The sequence below is a fragment of the Nylanderia fulva genome, unplaced genomic scaffold (assembly GCF_048542155.1).
Source record: "Nylanderia fulva isolate GAGA-0341 unplaced genomic scaffold, ASM4854215v1 Scaffold28, whole genome shotgun sequence".
NCBI classification, from domain to species: Eukaryota; Metazoa; Arthropoda; class Insecta; order Hymenoptera; family Formicidae; genus Nylanderia; species Nylanderia fulva.
In genome coordinates, this window is record NW_028190347.1 from 2,088,323 (window position 1) to 2,106,926 (window position 18,604).

An 18,604-nucleotide genomic window follows, 5' to 3' on the forward strand; every position below is an offset into this window, starting at 1 on the left:
GACATTTGATACGAATAGAAAGAGGCACTCGATAAATATTTCAAGAAAACATAAACGACGAATCGCTCGTTCAAATCTCTGGCGTGACGGTGTTAAAGCGATATTTGAGCGAGGTTACTCGACGCCATCCGCCGGAATTTTAACATTCTTCAGGCGTATGCTACGACGATGTACCCTCCATTCTCCTGTATTATGCATTATCCACAAAGAATCGCATTTCCGCTTCGAAGAAAATCGTTATATTCGCGAGCAGACTTGAATGATCTCGACCTAAGTCTATAATTTCCAAGTTAATTAACATAGTAATCATTTATTAGAGACTGTAATTGTTGTAGCTATGATGAATTTAATCGAAATTTGAATAATTTTTGAACAATAACAATATCCTTCATATCCTCATCTATAAATTATAAGCTAGAAATAAGAAAAACTCGAGGAATTATTCTACGTTATAAATATATCAAAAATTCTCTATTAATTTTTTCATGTGGATATCAACCGATATATTTTCTACATCGTCCGTAAAATGGAGAGAATTTCGCATTTTTCTACTCTATTGTATTTCACAGAAGCAAATTGATCGCTTTACAATCCAAAGTGTATCTCCGTAAGCGGGGAGAACCATCACTCTCGAATCTACGACACTAGAAATCGGTTTTCAGTTAGCGACCTTCTCTTCTTAGCTCGTCTTCGCGTATGCATAATGCATAACGGAGCGCATCATCGTATCTCCATTTCTTCTCTCTGCACGAGGCGGAGAAGAGCTTTTGTATCGAGCAGGCGAGAGAGGCCTTATTTTTTTCCCTTTGCCAAGGAGAGCCTCTCCCTCGCCCCGAATCCGACATCGACATCGACATCGACAACGGCTGCAAGAAGGCGACGAAGGTGACGACACGTGTGCCAAAGTGAAAATGTATGGCTCCGCGAGCACGTGAGTCGACTCCCTCACGTGCAACACACTCGTGAAAGAGATTCTCATAACTCGATATGTGATCGGAGAAGGGACGCAGAAGGGCCGCTAATCTCTTCTCGATGTCACTTTGTAAAGCATCTAGTGACACGCTGCCTTAGGTGACTGATGAATCATTACTATTCGATAAAAGTCGATAAATCGCGAAACTTTCCGATCCGCGAAATTAATTTGATGATATTCCTCGGGGGCAGTAGTAATAATTCTTTTCTTTTTTTTTTTGATCGCTCATTAATGATAATTGATATTATTGTTTCTTATTCTTAAATTTTAAGTTAAATATATTTACGTGCCGAGTATAAAATTGACTTGCAAATAAAAACAGTTGATATTTCTAATCATTGTTTTAATAAAGAAATAAATGATTGAGAATAAAAGAAAAATTGATAATCACACAATTAGGCTTTCCTTTAAATGAATATATGTATGTTTCTCTCTTCTGCTTTTATTAAATATCTTTTTGTAATATTCACTTTTTCTCTTAATAGAGCAATGGAAATTTCCTCGTGGTTCTATCGCGGAAAAATACATCATTTCCCGACTTTGTCTTCCGAGCTCGAAGCAGAGGAGTTCGTGGCAGACAGACCCGTATTAGCGAATCTGCAAGCCGAACGTGGGACGGTATGAGACGGGCTGCATAAATAAGGCGAAGGAAATTTGCAATTATGAATCGGGACTAGAAATACACGGCTGTCCCCGACACCTGCACCTTCCCTTTCCGCCCCTTCTCTGTGGCTCTATCCAACGTGAGTGCATACCCGCACCACCGAGTTCGCGCAGAGTTCCACGGAGAGGGTATGCCGCAGGAAAAGTTGAAGGAAGCACAGCTGACGAGTATGCAAATCCGGGCGGTTCCTGTTCCTGCGTCCCAGCTTCCGACGAAACATTGCACAATCTCTATGTGTGGCTTCGCATTAGCAACTTTCTCAGCACGAGAGATACAACAGAGATCGATGGTTATTGATTCATGCAAAAATTTACTTTAATAATATTCATTTGTTACAATAATCCATCTAATACACATTTAGATAATTTAAATTTATTAATTTTAAGTTAAAATATACCTAATGCTGGTCATCAAAATTGCAACAATATGCGGTACTAAAATGTTAATTTTAATTTTTTTTTTTTTTTGATAAATTTCTCCGCAAAAATATTTCTAATATATTTCTTTCTTGCTTGTGACTCAGATCAAATATTATTTTTGTATCAAAGAGAATCGTGCAACATATATATAAAACAATTTTGATAATGATTACATATTTTAGGCTCGACTGTAAAAACACAAAAGCGTACTCTCCGTTTCCATTTTCCCCCTCATACATACAAAAATATCATCTTCTTGTCCTAAAAACTTGGAATCGCAGCGAAGACTAGCAGATACTTTGAAGATCGGTCGTGCGGACCGATGGCTGCCGCAGATTTCATTTCCATATGGGATCGAACCATTTAGCGCAAACATTTCTTTCCATTCACTAAAAGCCTCGTCGCGCGTTGCCTCTCTTTCTCTCATCTCTCGAATGGCATCTAACTTACAATTTAAATAAAAGCAAACACACGTACGCACGCCAAGTCACCCTTCAGCTGCCACCGTATGACGTTACTTTGTACACTCTTCGGGCACCTATCCCGATGCGAAAGAACTTTCAATGGATTTCAGGACGGAAGATGTCTCCAACAGAGACTGGAGGGTGTGATGAATGCCCCTTAACCTCGGAACTCTGCCAACTCTTTCTTATTTGCAGAATCACGAGTCTGACGTCTTAAAGTGCATCGACTATTCAGAGCCAATATTTTATTATAATCGGAACGATTAATCTCAGATTATATATCTTTAACAAAAAAGTTGAAATTTTACCTTATATTTATACAGTTCATTGAATATAACGAATTTTTTAACATCATTTTTTCTTTATTATAATTGTTATAAATTTGGGATAATTTCTATATAAAAAAATTAAATTTATTTTGATAAGCAATATTGTAATTAATATATTACTATATGCTTTTGTTTGGAGAAAGGCATTTGAAGAACAAATTTACTTTTCTTAAATATCTAATATTTTATTTTAAAAATCCAATTTTTTCACTCTGCAATTAGAGATAAGTTAAAAACTGAAATTTATTTTTTAATAATGCACTTGATGAGTTATAGATATTCCTGACAGAATAGTCACTCTTTGATGACTGAACGTATCGTCCATCTAATTGTAAGTGGATTCAATATCCTATGCCGATAAGATGAAAAGGACCAATCTTGCTTGACCCTTTGCTTCTGTATGCGCCTAGGGATCACTATGGCATGCGATTGCTCGAATCGCGAATCCGACGCTCTTAAGATTAACGAACCAACTATCCCTGCCAGACTCCATCTCTCCGTTTCCGTCCTTTGTCCCCTCATTACCACAGAGCTTTCTCCTTCTTTCTCTGTCTACAAACGTCGGATTCCTCCTTTGTACGTCTGATATAACCCGACAACTATTCGGGAACTTCTTTGTACAACGCAATCGGGAATTCTGCAAATAAACCATAGATCGGTCGGCGCGTGCCCCGAGATCGACTGCCCATTCGATTCCATCTGCTTTCAGTATGTAAAGCAATGTTGGATGCATATAAAATGCCGAAAATATCATCTTTGACGTAAGTTAAAACAAACTGCTCATAGAGCATTAAATTAATTTTTATCACACATTGCTGCTTCCTAGTTAAGCATTCTCAATTGTTTAATAAACTCTAGAGAAATGAAATATTATATTTTCCCGTGGCTTGCAAAAATAAGGAAAGTGTCACAAAGCGTTTTTGAGAGATGTCAGTTTGAAAATAATTATTTTATCAGCCAGCCCCGCGGGTATATCGCTGCAGTCCTTGGCGTGCAACTTTGTAGGATAACATCTACCTCATATACGGAATATTTTCCGTAGCCACACACGTCCGAGACGTCGCTGCGTGATCCGACAGCTGAAGAAAATGGAGACGGATGATTTCCCTTTTCTCGAGACCTAACGCAGGGCGTCGCGTGACAACATCGTGGGCTTCCTGAAACGCGGTTTCTCCGGCAAATGTGCGCCGCTTACCATGATTACGTGCGCGCGCGTATACGCACGTATATATCCAGGGCGCTTCTGAGCATAATTTAACGCGATACGTTGGGGTTGTGCTAACTTGCTTAGCGCAACCTCAAATAGAACCGTAGGTCGGGAAATTTCCTCTGGCGTTGCGACCAGATCAACAGGAGCACCACCTCCCCGAGGAGAATCGCGAGGAGGATCCTAATTGCTTCGACAGTCGTCTCCGATCTAATGAGCTGTTGCTAACCAAAGTGGCGCAGATCGTTCGGATAATAGTACAATAAACCGTAACATTGTTGGAAAGTAATTTTACATATTGTTTTCAAGTTTAACACGTGCTGTGTGTCATTAATTATCTTTGAGATATAAGGCATTAAAGATCAGGAAAAAATTTGAAATATTATAAGATGCATTATTTAAAAAATATGATTAAAATTTATTTTACAACTATTTTTCAATAAAATTGTTTTCAATATAGAGAAGTTAAAATTGAACAGTATATAAAATAAAAATTGGAAATAGTACATACTTACAAGCATTCGAAAATGTATTAATTATACGTAAGGCGTTGTTTTCGACAAATTGTCACTCTTGGAAATGATTAAACGGCAGTAAAAGGAGGACGGCGCGATCGATTAGAGAACTATTCGACAGCGATACAATAACCATGAAACGTAGCAGCGACAGTTTGATATCGATGGCTGCAATTACACGAACGCAATGCTTAACGATTGATCGAGCGTCGAGTAACGATCCATTAACGGGATTACACACGTTTTAATGTACATCCACTGTCCGTTTATTAGCTCGTTATCATTGACGTTTATCGCTTAGTAGCATTCGCCAAGTGTTCATAATAAGCACGCTAATAATCAACTGCTGTATAATTCGCTGCATAATATAAATTACGACTTTCAAATCCGATCACGCAGAAGATACTCTTCTCTTGCTCTAACAACAGCACGTGCATCAGGCACGCGTCATTTCGCAATATCGTGTTGTTCAAAGATTCTAGAATGCAGCCGAGGCAAGAATACTGAGAAGGAGATGAAAAAGCGGCGGCTTGTAATCTGTACTTTGGCAACAATGACAATGAACGTACGAGAAACGCATCGAGAGCTTCTTCCTGGCAAGGAATGACGGTAGCTCGGGTACTCGAGGGTTTCTCTGGGGCCTATAATCATGCGTCTTGATTAGTGCCGCGCACTCAGTGATCATCCCCGACCTCTAATGCCTCTCTGCTGCTCGCGCCTAGTCCTCTCTAGTCCTCGCCTCCTTCTCAACGCAAACTTACTAATATCTCTGACCCAACCGCTCTTATCAGGTGACTCGAAAGCATCGTGCTATTCTGCATAAAGTCAACGCTCGAGAAGGTGATTAAATTTGCAGTATTCGCCAAATGAATGTCTTTGCGTAAAGAGATACAAACATTAAGAATTCTATAATATTATTTTAAAAATTTATGAGATATTTATGACAAGTTTCAAATAATGTAATCCTACATATTGTTAAATTTAAAGACTATCTCACAGTCATAAATTTCGCATGTTTGCGTGATTTTGGTAGATATTTGACAGCGTTTAAGGATAAAATAATCAGCATACCATGTACGTGTTTGAATCGATGGAGAAACTATATGCGTGGTAGAGGATGGTGTGTTCGTAGCAACGTCGTAGAACGAGGATGAACCTCGAGGAAACCATTATAGACTAGCGTTCTCTCTCGCGTTCTGTTCCGCTCTCGCTCCTAGCACTCTCTTACCCAGGAGATAACCCAGAGCGACGTTAGGTATTTAGCAAGAAGAAAGGAGGATCAGAAATGCCTAAGGACTTCCCTATTTTGCCGGTGAGCCGCGCAATACGATCGCATAAAGGGCATATCCTCTTAACGTGCTATGCTACGCTATATATCGTGACCGCAATTTACAAAGCTCAACGTTCATTTGTTTAACGCAACCCGATGAGCTTCATCTCTCACGTGCGACTCGAAACTTGCACCAGGGCGCAAACATTAAAATTCAATTAATAACACAAATACGAGAGGAGAGAGAGAGAGAGAGAGAGAGAAATGAGGAATCTGCTGATAAGTAACCGAGGCGAATCCCCGGTAAAGCGCGTCGAGTGAAATCGTAACGGAGAGAGAAGTGAGAGAACCGCGAGTTGGTAAAGTCCTCGCAAAGCGCAAGATTAAGCAAATCGATGGTCGGACCGGCGTTTAAGGTCCCGGTCAATGGCGCGGAAGAGACACGGAAGGAGGGCCGAGTAAGCAGGTTATAGCGGCGCGATCTGCTACAGATGGATAGGTAGATAGAGGCCTCGGTTCGGGTGGCCCGAACTGATACAATTAGATGTGATCTTAACGCCATAACTCAGAGCTAATCTCAGGGTCTAGACCGGGCCCGGGTGAATCTCTGGCCTTCCGGGCAAAGCGCGACTCACTTCATTATTCATCCCGCTCTCGGTGTGCCGGCCCAGTTATCTCTCGCTATCCTAGCCGGATGTTAACCGGCCAACCTAGCGACCTATCGAGGAAAATTCGCGCTCCACGAATAGCTCGCGAATTCTATGGCGCAAATTCACCACCAAGATCCAGCCGAGGGACCGGCTACCTTCCTGCATTCCCCGCATTCGCATTACCGTTTCGGTATTACCGAAAACTGTCGGGTCTCCTAGGCGCAACCGCGTGCGACAGCCTGTAGAAGGCAATAAAATGTGGGATATGCGAGGACGAGGGTCAACTTTACCGACATAATTAATCGTGTCCCGGGCGGTTTCTAACGCAGATTTGCTTTCAAATGGCTTTTCTATTAAACGAAGGAAATTAGACAAGAGTTCGACTTGCTTGCTACGTGTGTATAATGACAGTTTTCGAACGAAATTTTTCAATTTAATGTCGCGCAACTGTTTGTTTCCCTAAAAAAATTAATTAATTGAAATAGTCATAGATAAATTGCGTACTTTTAAATCTATATTATATAGATAAATTTAATTTTTGATTTTAATGCCTGAACGCGCGACACTTTGTTCGAAAAAAACAGCCGTTCACAAACGCCTTCTTTTCCTTTAATAAACCGTAACTCCATCCGCCATGAAAATACGAATTGTAGTAAAGTCTTGCCCGCGGGAACTTCCCCGCCGTCAGTTATTGACTTAGTTCGTTTATGTACTCACGTTTTACGATGCCACTAAAGTTACGATAAGATACCCGAAGCCGGACGGTTAAAAATAAAATGTCGCGTATTCTCGATAGCCACTGAATATCTCCATATTATTTTCAAGGTGGCAATCAATGGCGTTATTCGCGATAAAGATTTCTTGCTAGATAGCAAACGAATACATTTCTCGCGAGATTAAAGAAGCTATTTAATTTTATCATCTTAATCCTTTTGTTTCTAATATCATTTACATAAGTTCCTTTTCTTTGTACAAATTTCTAAAGACTTATAAATAATTTATATAATGGAAAATAATAAATCGTGACACATATGAAAAAAAGAAAAAAAGATGTTAGCAAGTATATCGTGCAGGGAATTATTTGCTGCCCAGGGCCAATTTAATCTGGCATCATGTTAGATGGCTTGGAAGTGCACGACGATAGTTTCTGACCCATTTACCCAGATGCAATGATCGTTCATATATTCAACTGAATTGCTTGGGTGAGTCTCAATAAAAAAAAGCGAATTCTGCGGAAAGTAAAAAACAGCACAGATGTAATGGCGAGCAAAGATTTTCATTTAATCGGTATAAATAAATAAATAAAAATGTTGGAGCATAAAAGTCAACCAGAAATACAGCGTTTAAGAAAAAATTCTGATTAATCCTTGACGATGAGATACGCGCCTGTCAACAGGTACGAGAAAATCTAACGAGATATTTATCATGATAAACGAGCGACACTCTTTAGCTATCTGTATAGGCTTAGTTTTAATTCCATTAGACGGCAACCCTGCTTCTCGAGGAAAAGACGTTTCCTTTCCCAAAAAGACGAAAAAGCGCGATACTCTCTGGAGATTTAAGGTTCTTAGGTTTGCCGCGGGCTACAGTCCAATGACTAACCCTTTGAGGGCGCAATTATTCACGGAAGAGATCTTCGAAGTCCAACATCCTGGCAAACAACCAGAATCTTAATGAGCGGCTACTCATTCGCCAGCGACGTCATTATTAAGGCTTTACTATTCAAGTATTAATATGGATTTTCATATAATTCTAACATTGCGTTTAACTTTAGCATACTCTCATAAATGGAATCAGTGTGTGTATTATTATTGATAATCAGTGATTTCAGTTATAAGTACAGTACTGTTATAATCAGTGAAATACAGGATGGAGGAGCAAACTGTGATTGTTTCACTTATTTAATTTAAGAGAGTATAAATCTAATGCAAACATCATGTAAATTAATATTGTTTAATACATAATTAATATAATATATAATTAAGAATCTATATTGAAGATTGCTATTATATTATTATCGAAAATCTTGTTTCAACTCGAGAATTTAAACAAATGAAAACATTTTATACATATATAAAGTTTGATAACCAAAATAACGTCAAACTTTTCATAACATATACATCATTATCTCGCTCCCTGTCTCGCGCGAATCCTCCGTTTTCTTCCTCCTAGAACGAAACAATGCTTCAACTATCATCGTCTATCGAACACAATTGTTAGCCCTACCCGGACAATATCTCGCGCTTGCTGCTCGCCTTTGAGAGACAGCGAGACACGCGAATTGTGCAGGGATGAGGCTCAGCTACCTGTGGCTTCGCCTAGTTTCATACAAGAAACGGTGACAATGACGCGAATTAGCGTCGTCGAGTATACATACGTCCTATCGTCTATATCATCAGCGTTTGATGGCGCGGAAGGCGCGGCGAGGCTGCCGCCGTAGGGGTAGCCGCTTTGTACCATCAGGGTGATTATATTGCTGCTCGGCGAGAAACATCAAGCCACATAAGCGAGGAGGAGGGTGGCTACGACCGTTACACGCGCCGACGATATATACCCGTCGTCGTGTATCGCAGCCAGTTGTGCCGAGCGCGAAGCGGGATACGGAGAGCTTTTGTTAGTTAGAAGATACGAAGGAGGAAATGGATGGGAGAGGAAGACGAGTCCTAATGCTATGCGTAGCAAACGATGCATAATATGTGCCATCGAGAGTCATAAAGCGTGAAATTAGCGCAACGAATAGTAATTAAGTTTTGGAATTGTGACTAATATTTTGAAATATATATTTTCACAACATTATTTTATATAAATCAACAATTAAAAGGCAATAAGAGCTAATTAAATTCTATCAATTAGTAATTTATTTGTGAAAGAAAGTATAACATATTAAATAACAGACAAAAATTAAAATAAATTCGTTCGAACGTTTCGGTTGTCTTTTCCAATCTTCTTCAGTGTATACAATTAAAAATAGAGGTTGATAAAATTTTACAATAAATTACTTATAAATGTCATTACTAAAAATATACTAAAAATATACAGAGTCAAGATATTTTATTTTTAATTAAGCGAAAGCAACGCATTTTGATAGAATTTAATTAGCTCTTATTGCCTTTCAATTGTTGATTAATTTTTTAAAGAGCTTTTACAAATTATATTATTTTATATATATCTTGATTAGATTTTTAGTATGCTTTTTTAAACGGAGAATGAGTTATTAAAAAATGTTCTCGTCAATTTATCGTTTGTCGGATTAATTTTTTATGCACGATGACAATATATATATTACGGCGAAAGAGTATCATACGCTGTATCTCTCACGACACAAAAAGTGGCATAAAAATGAATTCAAATTCTCTGAAAATAAAGCTGTCGCATTTCGAGATTATGTGCTCTGGGAAAGCGTTTGGTACGTTGCTCGGCTTAATCCGAGATCTTACTGGCACTTCGACTTCCCCTAAGAAGGAGACGCCTTCTCTCGCAGAGAAGTCTCCCTTCTTCCTCTCTTTTTCAACCGCTTCTCGTTTCCTTTATCAAGACGCGAGAGAAACGTTTCGCGGTAACGCCGGCGTGACGGCGGGTTGTATTTTTTTTTACGATATTATTTATGATATTAATTTCGCCCCGGTAACGTCGGCCCCGCCGGGAGTTGTAAAGCGGGCCGAGACGCTCTCCTCTTTTCCTGCGATATCATTGTCTCGAGCAGGCAACGACGACAACGACGACAACGCGAGGTACGAGGGGTGGCGAGGGTTGGAAAGAAAGGGGTGTCGCGAGGCGACGTGAATAGTGGCTCTCTTCTATGAAGTGCGGGAGGAAGAGCAGCCGCACCCGGTGTTTTTGGTGAAAAGAGGAAGTCCTCTTCCCTTGCTCTCTCTCTTTCTCTCAGATTGCCTGCGAAGAGAGACGGAGAAATCTCGGCACTACGGGTGTCGTCTTGTGGAAAATCTCACGACGCCCGGAGAGAATTGCTGCGAAAAGCCGCGCCGCAAGTGTTGGCAAAAATTCGCCTCAATTGTGGTTTGGAACGTTCTCGCGAAAATTATTGATTAATTAGAATTATTTAATATATAATTGATTTTCGACACAGAAATATAATCGTTTCATTTCATTCTTTCGTATTAAAATAATTCACAAAATAAATAATCGGAATATGTTATTAATTTGGTAATGTCGAGACAATTTTTTCCGATTTTTCTGAACAACGTGAAAGTCTAAATACACATTGTTTCGAAATAAAAAATTTCAAGTTAGCATTTTTGTGTTATATTTACTACCTAATTTTGATGAAAGTAAAATTCAAGATATTTGCTATACACGTAAATGTCGGCGCAACAAATACATGATAATAATATTATCTTCGAAGACCAAACTCGCAGCGTGACAGACCTGCAAAAATGGGGTTGGTCGCCCGCGGCACCACTGGCGCAAGTAAATCTAAGTCTCACGGATAAGTAAAATTTAAAACCGTTCCCTCTCGTCCTCAAATTACTTTCCGGAGGCGAAAGAGAGGGGGGAGAAGCGGGACCGGATGATAGCTCACGAGATAAAAGCAAGCACCGGGAGCTTCGGTTGCCACCGAAAGCTCAAGGCCGCATTAATCTCGGTAATTACGTCACCTCTGTTTATCCCCCGCGGTGTGCTTCCGCTTGTCCTTTCTCGCACTTTCCCACTCCTACCGTCTTCATCCTCGTCTCGGTGGATCCTGCGGTCGAACCATCTCCAGGAACACCGAGGTCAAAAGCTGCACCGAAGGGGACTGCGGGCTTTTTATCCGTCTCCAACGTAATCAAGCAATAATTTCAAGGTGTTGATGCAAGAAGAGACCAGCAAAATTAAAGAAGACAAACTCGAATTAAAAAGAAAATGTAACGATACTTGAAAATAATAGATTGACAATGAAAAATTTTCAATCTTTTTTATATTTAATTTCAAATTTATGTGTCGCAACACGTCGAATCGAAATAGGACAGTGAAATAGAGATGCAAATTTTTTTAATAAAATGTGTATCATCAGAGAATTTGTAGACAGAACAATACTGTAAAATATCTGTAATATCAGCGATATGATATTTCTTAAACATAGATGTTTTATAATCATCTTTAAATTGAGTGCTCGATAATTTCGCGTGGATATCGTAGATTTATAGGAATCTATAATTCTTGTAAATCTCGTGATCAGATTTTATTCGTGTCTGGTACGAGGCGGTGTAGTGGAAGGAGCTCTTTGCCGAACGATGTTGCCGAAAGCTCGCTTTTCCCAAGAGGAGGGAAAGAGGTTACGAGGAAGGCAGCGTTATGGTACACCGCAAAACCAACAAACGATATGCGCCAAGAGACTATGGCGGTCTGACGTATATAACGCGAGCTATGCAAATCTGTCTAAACTATACATCGTCAGGTTTTATCAAAATAACTCCAAATATATTCCACTATTTCTTATAAAATAAAATTGAATATTTTCACTTCTCGACGTCAAATTTTCCTTAATTATCTATTAATGCATATTCTTTTTCCATGTTCAAAATTATGTAAACAATAAAATACAATTCATTGATTAACTTTAATGAAGGTAAGATCTTGCACCATGTCCCTAATGTGTATTCAAGTATTATTTAAAATCTACTATGTTGTATCTATGAATATACACTCTATTGCTAAATATATATTTTTATATAATCTGGAAAATCAATAAATATGTACGTAAGTGATTGAAAATATTGAAAAGAATAATTTTTCACGGAATATTCAAAATATTGCACGATTCTGGACAAGGCAAAATATTGCGAAGCAAAAGTACAGAAATATATCGCGCGTTATGTTCACCTAGATGACACAAACGCAGGAGGGTGTGTTTCGAAGCGAATCACCCCTAATTCGGCAATAGCATAGCTTAACCACAAAGCCAGCTAATACAGCGATTAGGCGTCGTGTACAAGCCAACGAGGACTGCTCGGGGCGATGCCTCAACCTGCGTGAAATCGGTGCACTACGTATCGCTTACAGCGGCAAATGTATCGGCTTACAATCCAAACATTGACTCATTCAACCGATTCGATTAACCAGAGTATACTCTGGCTTTTGAATAAAACTTTAACGTGAAAAATATCATTTTTCAATACAGTGTCAAACAAATAGACTAGCACAATAAATCGCGGATTAAGTGTCACGAAAATTTGAGGAAATTAAACGAACGCTTTTCCACTTTTAAGAAGCAGGCACGCTATCGATGTCCCGGAAACCTTAAGGGTTTGTCCATCGGGCCAACGGTCAGCCATTGCGGTCAACTACACAGCTTGTCCGATTCGCCTTCGTGCTTCGGGTCCTTTGGTGATTAACGAGAGGTCAAACCTACTACCGGCCAAAGCACGCGCAAATAGTCTCTCTCTCGTGAAATTGGGTTCCAAAGCGAGTTCTGATTGAGGCGTCCACCAATGCGGCCTTGACGAGGTTTCTCCAACTGCGTATTCCCGAGCGAGCGGAGTGGAAACGCCGAGAGTGTGAACGAAAATCGCGATGAGAAGGAAGAGGAAAATTCACGCGAATCTCGTATTTGAAGTACGCGCGAACAGCTTCGAGCTACCCGGCCCTTTTAGGTCGGATACGTCGCACGGAAGTTACATCACGCATCCGTGAAACGCGAAGGAAGACCCGAGAGGAATCGTGATTGCGAACAAAGTAAGAAGCGTGGCTTCGTTAGCGGAGAAGCCGCAGAATACCGGTTTATTAGTCAATATAGAATACTTAGTGTCATATCCCATCGGACGAAATATCAGCGAGAAAAAAGAAGTTCGTGCGAAGCTGCCACTTTATCGGATTAGCCAGTCGCGGTAAAAGCGCCCTGGAAAGGGCGCCCTCCAATTCGTTAATTTACCCAGCCTCGCTCGTTTCCTTCGCGGCGATATTAATCGGACCGGACGTTCTCGGGGATATCTCAATCTCCGAGGATATGGCGCCGCCAGAGCAGTTCATCATGGACGAGAGAGGTTCGTCATATCGAAAGGAAATCTGTATTTCCGTTCACATACTTGATCAAAAATTATTTACGCTCCAGATACGAAAATTTCTTAGATTTTATAAATGTTTAAATCATTAGAGTACTATAATGAATTTGTGATAATCCACTTGTATATAAAAATTCATTACAATATCCACATAAAACATTGAAAAAATGCATCATCAATAAAATATTTTATTTCATTAACTGGAATTTTTTTTAATACTGCAAGGAATTTGCAGATCGTCAAAAAATATCTAATCTTCGTAAAAATCTATCTTCTAATTACATCTATAGTAAAATAAAATGTTTTCCACTATCTGTAAAATTGTAGTATTAAATTTTTCCATCTCTGTTAAAAAAAAAACTTTCACAACTCGCTTGTTTTTCGCTAACTACCGAGATGTTCAAAAATATCTCACGAACAATATCATACAAAAAAATTCAGTTCACCATCGACGCCGATCTTTTTTTGACGGCACCATCGGCCAAACTTTTTCGAGGGTTGCGGCCATGGGGAGGGCGTATTGTTTATTCAGAAACGTATCGTATAAGCGTCGGCGACTACGGCGGTGACGACGACGACCACGACGAACGACCGTGTCGACGAAGAGCGAGAGGGCCGCGTGAATGGCGCTTCCGGTAGAACGAGGTCCGCAGGGCTCTGCAGACTCTCGCTTCCGGTCAGGCGTCCGTCGTTGCTACCCCATCGAAAACGCGGGTCCGGATCCTCCCTGCGCTCGTCCCCTTCACCGCACTCGCTGACTCTCCCTTTCTGCCTGACGAGAAGTTCGCTCATCGGACCCACCGGCGTTCGTTAATTAAGATATCGATTCTTATTGTCCGTCGGCCGCCGAGTCGAGCGGACGTCCTGGCCGGCGCCTGATTTCACGCCCGCGTTAGGGGTTGCTCGTGTGCGCGCGTTGTCGGTCACCCGCGACGAGGCAACCCCTCTATTTGCGCGCTTTTGTCACCTCGGAGCGTGGTAGATTCGCGATTTCGCAGCGTGCCGTATCGATTAATTGTCCGACGTTGCGGATTCGCCTTCGCTCCCTTATCAGCGTTAAATGACAACGCATCACGTATCTCTGGTTCGCATTTCGTGAATTTTTAACCCTCAAAAGCAGTCAGCAGAGTGTCATCAAATATAACATATTATATGTTTTGTATGCAAGAAATGCTAAAAAATTAATTTATTAAATTTTTATGCGGTAAAAACTTTGCATATTTTACATACAAAGATAAAACTATCGCGATTTTGCAATTTTGAAAAAGAATGAGCATTTTTGTAAGTGGATAATCGATATTGTTTTAAAAAATAGCAGGGCGATTACTTCATATCTATGTTTGTATAATGCCACTCTTCATTACTTTAGTCTTATTTTCAGATTCAGAAAATAATATCAGATAAACACAGCAGGTGAATATTTAAATTTCCTCATAAATTATACATTATTGAACTAGAAAATACGATGAAATAGCGGTGAAGAGATTTGAGAGGAAAAAGATTCAGATTAAAAGATCACTAGAACTGTCACCTAATAAATATCTTTATAAGCGTATAGATCCAGGGAGCAATCCAGCTACAAAGCGACGTGTAAAAACGAAGTAGGCAGGGTAGAACGCGGTAGAAAGAATAGAAACGAGTAATTACAAGGATTAGACTTAATTCCCGTAAAGTCCGCCACTTGTGGAGCTTGTTTCCCCTTTGTCACAGCGCTCTCCAAACATACCGTGATAACACTACGAAATTTTACACAAATATCAAAAATTATATCTTCACAATTAAGTACATAATTTAAAAAAAAAAAATACAAGTTTTACAAAAATTGATGTTAATTAAGTGATCATACGTTTTTGAAGCTAAATTGTATACCTATACAATTCTCTCATTTTCTCTAAGAACAGTGTGGAAATTAAAATTATAAGACGACTCGTGTATTCGACGATTATTATATATGTTTGCAAAAACACATTTTTCTATCGACACGATGCGATTATTCCTCAACGCGTTAAAGACTTGTCGCATGGATGAAAACAAAGTTACGTCGCTCGATCACGCATCGCATCACGCTCGACAGATTTTATGACGATTTTCGACATCGTCAACTATCAATTTCGTCGTCCCTCGTTTCTTCCACTCGTCGACGGCGGCAACTCGACGTGCTACGTGCGCACATATGTAGAACGTCGAAGCTACAGGTGTCAGCGAGAGTAGTATTTTTCAGCGAAACCCGGTACGAGGGTGTAGGTGATAGAGCAAAAGAGAGAGAGAGAGAGAAAAAGGGTAAAGAGCGCGCCGAGAGGTGCGAGCGAGAAAGAAATGGAGAGAATGAGAGAGAGAACCATCAAAAGGAGAGGACGGGAAAAAAGAGAGAGGGACGTTTCACCGCGGCAGGAAAACGGCAGGAGTGCCGGCACGCACGTTGAATCTGCTAAACGCTCTCGCTCGTGCGTGAAATGCCTCGATATCACTGTTTTATTTCGGCCCGTTCTCTCCCGTTTTCTGCAATTCCCCGTCCTTTTTACTCCCGCCGACCAACCCTTTCTTCTCTTCCACTCGCGTTCTCGTGCCCGTTCGTGCAGATTTGATGACCCTCCCGCCACGATTTGACGATGATTCAATTGTCTACGACCGACTGAAATGAAGCACCTGCAAGTTGAGCTTTTTCACCGCGCCGGCCTTTTATTTAGTATCGGACGGCCGCGTTTTTCGACATTTCGGAATGACCGCGCTCTATTGGTTTAACCCAGCCAGGTACGGGAGTACAAACGAACTTCTGTCTGATTAAAATATCGCAAAACTGTCTGCGTATTGTTGAACGTCGTATTGTATTTAACCGAGATAAATACAGCATGCATGGTGATTGCAATTCGAAATTTAGTTTAATTAATTTTAATAATAATATATTAATAAGATAATAAAACAAATCGTGCATGTAGAAAAAAGTTAGAAAAATGTAAAATATAATTATGTCTAAAGCTTTTTTCATCATCAATAAAAATCAACTGTCCCGTACACGTTTCTAGTAAACATATAAAAAAAGTTTGTATATATTAATAAATTGACACACATTCAGAAGTTGTGAAAAAATTAGTCGCAGATTTCTCGGACAATATTGTCGCAATATCGTTTACAGCGCTCAATAAGTCGATAAATCGCAGAGTGGCTCGTTCGGCCAATTTAATTAATAATTATCGACTCGAGGAGTAGCGGCCTGCACAATGGCGATACTTCCTTCTGGCGTAATCCTCCGAAGATTAACGAGCCCGTAGCAGAAGGGACCGCTCTCCACCGTCTCTTGCCGCCTCGAACCCTCTCTTCTCCGTCGCCTCATGCGCTATATCGTCCTCTCTTATAGCCGCAAGACGCCATGGCGCGCCTTGCGGTGGTTGCGGCAAGAACCCTCGCCGTACCCGCATTAACGCAATTATGAATTTGTCGCGTTGGGATCTGACAATACAAGATGTCGCAGCCATTCTCCTGCCGCACCTTCCCACCCAACCGCGCCGAATCCAGCTTGAGACCCTTAGCCCGGCTTTCCTCGTTTACACTAAAACCGATTTCGTGGACTATATGGATCGAGACGACGTGACATAAATGCAATTTACTAGGCCACGTGGACGATCGTGCGAATACGACGATGTGAAGGAGTTATTATTGCAAAATTCTCATTAACGGATCATTAACGGATATCAAATCTCGGGAAAATTCGAAAAACGAGTATAACTAAAATAACTAACAATCTTAGAAGATCCCAAAGAATTTTAGAGAACCTTATTTGGGAAATTTGACTAGAATGAACGTTATTAAAATGAAAACCGCGCCGATGATACGTGCAACAAATAACATCGCAAATTCCTCTTCTTCGCCATTTATCGCGTACGCGGAACGTCCAAGAAATATTCACCGGCGTTTCACCCTCGCGAATCAATATCCAATGTATTTCGTGCGCCCGCCTTGTTAGCCGTGCCGTTCGTTTTGCGGCGCGGGAAGCGAGTGTAGTTTCGGCAGCCCTAAGTTAGTTTCGAACGGTCCCGTGGAGCAATAGCAGTAGCAGCGACAGGCTCTCTCTCTCTCTCTCTCTCTCGATCTCTCTTTCATTCTCTCTGGTATCGTGCGGTAGCGTGCGACGGGTAGGAGGACGAGAGGATCGTTGCGGCTCGCCGCAGGCGACTGCTGCGACCTGCTCTCCTCAGCGACAAATTCCTCCTCCCGCTTTGGCTCGACCGCTTCGGCCGTCTCTCCTTGCTCTTGCACGCCCGCTCGTTTCGTCCCGGCGTCTCTCGATTTCTCCGCTTATCCCGGTTGAACTTGTACAATGCGCAAGAAAATCAATCGGTCCGGCAAGGCGCGAGGATTCTCGAGACGGATTCTGTTCCTCGGATTCGAGAAAGGGCGGACGAGAAGTCCGGCAGGGCGATTCTAAACATCAAGGAGGCGAAGACTGCCTAGTCAGCCCTTAATATCGTGAAAGCCGGAGAGATCCGCGCAAACAACCCTGTAACCTCCGGTTAAGCGACCAAGCGATGTCCGACCCTGCTGTGTTGGCCCCATTATCGCTAACTAATAAAGGGTTTAATTGAAACGCCGGGCTTTTGTTTCCAGCACTCGAAAGCTGTTCGCCTTTCCGAAAGCGCTCGGGCCCGGCTGCTTGACCGGTTCTCGAGGCTCCATTTCGTGGATCGAAATTCACTGACGAAGTGAGCTTGCGAAGATCGAGTACTTTGATCGAAAATCAAGATCCTGATTCTACTTTTTATATAGGCAAAACGTAGATTTCATTTGCATTTGAAATGCAAAATTTCTTTAGATAATTTCACGCGATAATTTCTTGCTTATTTAAGACAAATTAGAATTTAGAGTTGAAATCGAGTTGACATTATAATTGAAATTAAGACATTTTAAATCATAGATTTTTCATCATTCGACTGAACAAAAATAAAACGATAATCTAGCCATAATTCATAGACAAAAGCAATCGCTTATAATCGTGGATATAGCCGACTCCGTATTCGTCCACAACTATTTTCTACGAAGGGGAAAGAAGAAAGTTTGATCGCACTAAGTGCCGCTATCACGAGAGATCACTTTCGACGCGATTTTTGCTCTGGATGA

The 18,604-nt window shown here is 40.8% G+C and overlaps 1 protein-coding gene across 4 annotated transcripts in view; it reads right to left on the minus strand.

Moving 5' to 3' along the window:
- The window catches only part of LOC114937648 (uncharacterized), a 288,573-nt gene that overhangs the window by 98,689 nt on the left and 171,280 nt on the right, over positions 1–18,604 (minus strand). The gene's annotated exons all lie outside the window — the stretch shown is intronic.